We start from the raw sequence: 4297 nt of genomic DNA, 5'->3' as shown, positions 1-4297 counted from the left end.
TGTTTTGTGCAAGAATAAAACCACTGCAGTTAGGTATACAACTTACCTGTAGAAGTCATTAAAGCAATAAGCAAAGGAAGATATATAAAATTCATCATTTTACTAGCACGTCACTTTGATTTCAAACCAAAAGTAGGAAGTGTTCAATGGTAATGTACGGTTGAAAACCCGTCTTGTTTATACAGGTTTATTTAACCATTTAAACAATTTATATTTCTGTTGTATTTAGTTCAAATCATTCATTAACATTTAAATTAATAACACGCCAAAAAGCATTCAAGGGTGCAGGTTTGATGTTTCTACTGGTCCTCTGAGATTTTTATCAGATCCTCATTGTGAAATGATATTTTTGTAAATTAATTGTTCTGACCTATAGTGCAGATGCACTTGAAATGACATATTCACTACGTTTAAATTTAAAGAACTATTGATTTTGAAAATTGAGAAATGAAATGAGGACTAAAGAACAAAAAACATTTATCATGTAAAATGTAAAATGAGAATTGCCTGACATATTGATATATTTTGCTTTTCACCTTGGAAGACTGCTAAAAATGGTGAATTGTATACTTCAATCCCAATTGACAAGAGCACACGATAACTTTAAAACGAATTAAATGTTTTAGTACACTATATATGTAAGTATCAGATCGTCGTCCAGTCTCTAATCGACGTCCATTCCTCAAATCCACGTCCAAATTTGACGTCACAATAAAATAACATTCCAAATCAACGGCTAATGCTATGTCTACCTTATCGACGTCCATGTTTTGGCTTCTCTAATCGACGTCCAATTTGTAATTCCTGTTATCAACTTCCGTTTTGGACACAGAATACAAAATTGACCAGAACCGATAGCAGCTGAAATCTTTAGAACATATTATGTGTGACAAATGAATCTATTTTCAAAAACATGTTTTTTAAAGATTTATATAAACATTGTCATACTAGACTTAATATGTTAACAGGTTGTGATATCATTTATATTTTATTTTAGAGATAACATAAAAATAAGGAGATGTAGTATGACGTGAATAATGTAAACAGTTCAAATTGTAAAATTGACGGTCTTATTTAGAAAGAAAAAAATATGACAGACACAAACGATCGGAAACCACTTCACTACAAGACCATAACACATATATCGGGGTTAAACATTTGTGTGAGTACTTTACCTTCAACAGTTGTGTAAAAGCACAACATAAAACTTAATGCCAATTTCTTGCGAATATGTTTTACTACAGGTGTAGAACAGAAATATGTTGAAAAAGATCTTACAGAGTCCGAATTATAATACTAAAAAAGTATTTGGCTGTACTTCTTTAGTTTGTCTATTGATTAAAGATTGAATAATGCACTCTAGATGCCGTTCGGTTTTCTTTGCCTTTAGGTTGTTTTCTCCGTGTTATACAGTCCATGGAAGTCATTTTAACATGATAAGGAATGACCCACTACTATGTAGATCGATTCGATAAAGTTTAATATGCATGATACATGTTTCGAGTTGAAAAAATCTATATGGAAATATGTATAAATGTTTAAACCATACAAACATGTACATGTATAAATGTAAGTCCAGTACTTTTAATTGTTATTTATTGATACTGGACTTTGTCTACTAAAGCAAATCAGACGTAGTTTTGTCAATACATGCCGTCACATTGGACGTCGATTAGAGTATCAAAATATTGGACGTCGATAAGAGTATCAAAATATTGAAAGTCGATTAGATAATATTCAGACTTGGACGTTTATTTAAGACACGGCCGTCGATTTGAGGAACGGATGTCGATTAGAGGCTGGACGTCGATCTGAGTCAAACATATATAATGTTAACATTTCAAAGACATAACTCAATATTGGTACAATGTATACTGTATATATCTTATGAATTTGTTTACATACGGTACCTCGATGAACTGTCAAGCTTTATACCTTAGAAATTGTTTTCTTCTCCAAATTGAACTATAAACCTGTAAAATAGTTTTACAGGTGACCATAGTAAACACAATTCACCTTCCCACATTTGTAGGTGTAAACGTAAGGATACTTTATCTGCAAATAATTTGTAGATGGTGAGCATACAAGTCGTAATAAGGTATTAGATACGTGTTTAGAAAACTAGTATCCAGGAGTTTGAAAGAGCTGAACCAAAATTATCTTGTTCGTGATAATAAAATTGAATATTCTGCAAAACAAAAATGCAGGAATCAATCCGAGGTCACGTTATTTTTAAATAAGTTTTAGGATTGAAACCTTCGTTTAAGGTGAACATGTTTATCTGTTGTAATTGTTACGAACAATAAATGGTTTTTTGGGGTGGTAATCATTGTTAGTTCTCTGCTTATCGAATTTTTTCCCTCGATAATTTACCAATTTACAATCTGCGTTTATGGCGTTTCTTCTATTGATTTAAGATGTAATTCTATTATCACTGGTTTATTACAAAGTGCAAAATAGAAACGAAAAAACGAAGGACAAAACGTTTTCAAAGGAAATCATCGAAATGAAGTCAAAGAGGAATTGAAATAATCGAGTGTTGTTCAATATCCATATCACATTATGATGTGTTCGTCTCGCATTTAACTTAAAAAGAAATATTCCGGCATGGCTAATCGTTTTATGATGTCATTGAATGTCTGTGTGAAATTTTATCAAAACGCTTTCAAAATCAGAAGTTGACATTCCGAATTCATAATTGTTGTCAGTGGATGATGTAGCTGCAGATGTTTGAGCTGTGCTAAATCTCGCATACGGTTTGATGGTGTGAGCTTTGTATTGAGATCTCATCTGTCCACGGAAATCTGTGACTAGCTTATTTTTTTTCCCATGTAGGGATTCAGAATTAGCCGATTTCGCATTTTTATGGCTTTGATAGCACGTCGTTTTCGGAAAAAAATAACAAACTTTTTATTATAAGGGCAATAACTATCAAATAAAGATCGAAATGTACATCCCACATAAATATGACACTATTCGCAGTTATAATTTTTTGATGTATTATTATATGTATTAATGTATTTTATATATAAGATATCAATTATATATCAATCATCAAAGGGGAATCTGCCAATAAGACCAGTCCAAAAAGCAGAAAATAATCCAGATTAATTTAGGCAGTATTTACATACATATTAAGATTTTGTTCATGACGTACTATATGGAATCGTAATAAGAGATAGTTACATAAGGTTGTATAAAATAGTATATTGATGTTACGCTTATGAGGTTTACATACATCAGTTTAGTTTACATTTATTCATATTCTATATTTGTTTTGTCCTTTATTTGGCGCTTTAAACATTTTTTTTATTCGAGCGTCATTGATGTTTTTTGTAGACGATACGCGCGTCTAGAGCAAATACAAAATTTCAATCCTGATATATCTGATAAGTTCATTTACATGTTTAACATCGCAACGTTATGTATGTGTCTGTTTCAAATCAGGAGCATATTATTCTGTGGTTGGCGTTTGTTGCTGTGTTACATATTGGTTTTGAGTTCTTTATTTTGTACATAAATTAGGTCTTTAGTTTTCTCGTTTGAATAATTTTACATTTGCAATTTCGGGGCCTTATATAACTCATTAGGTGACAAAAACAGAAGTTTGCACATATAAGGGCGGTGTCTTGTTTCTGTGTATGTTCATCTGTTTTTCCTTTCTCAAAAGAAACTTAAGGGCATATGATACAGTTTTGATCCTGTATTCACAAGTTCATGAAAAATTGCATATTGGCTATTTTTTACCTGATGAAATCAAATATGTAATAAAAAATATACCTTCATGTGCTACTTTTTGAGTAAAATTAGGTCGACATTTTGTATACTTGCTCAAAATCAGATTTGTGGCCGTAATTTCTTTTTCGGAAGAAAGACATAACTTTTTTGTTATAAAATATAAACACAAATTGTTTTTTGTTAAATAATCGGTAATTTCTGTTTTTTATAAATATCCAAAAAAATATGCATTTTTTTATTCAGAAATAACTCATATTTATCAAATGTTCATGAATTGAGGAAAAAACGTAATTTTTTGCTGCATGTTTATCAAAATTAAAAAAATCCTCTATTTACAGTTTTATAAAATTTGGGTAACATAATCTTCCTACAAAATGAAACAAATTGCCGTTTTGAAAAATAGGGGTCCATGAACTCGTTTTCAAATTAAATCAGTTTGAATGATAAAAATCAGTCGAAAAAGGCATCTTTTCCCGATATGTCAAAGTTTGACGTCGCGAAAATAACATTTTACGTTAGCAACGTCATTACCTCCCCTGTAACTGTATCGTATGCCCTT

This window comes from Mytilus trossulus, chromosome 10 (genome assembly GCF_036588685.1).
Source record: "Mytilus trossulus isolate FHL-02 chromosome 10, PNRI_Mtr1.1.1.hap1, whole genome shotgun sequence".
NCBI lineage: Eukaryota > Metazoa > Mollusca > Bivalvia > Mytilida > Mytilidae > Mytilus > Mytilus trossulus.
This window is presented reverse-complemented; position numbering follows the sequence as displayed.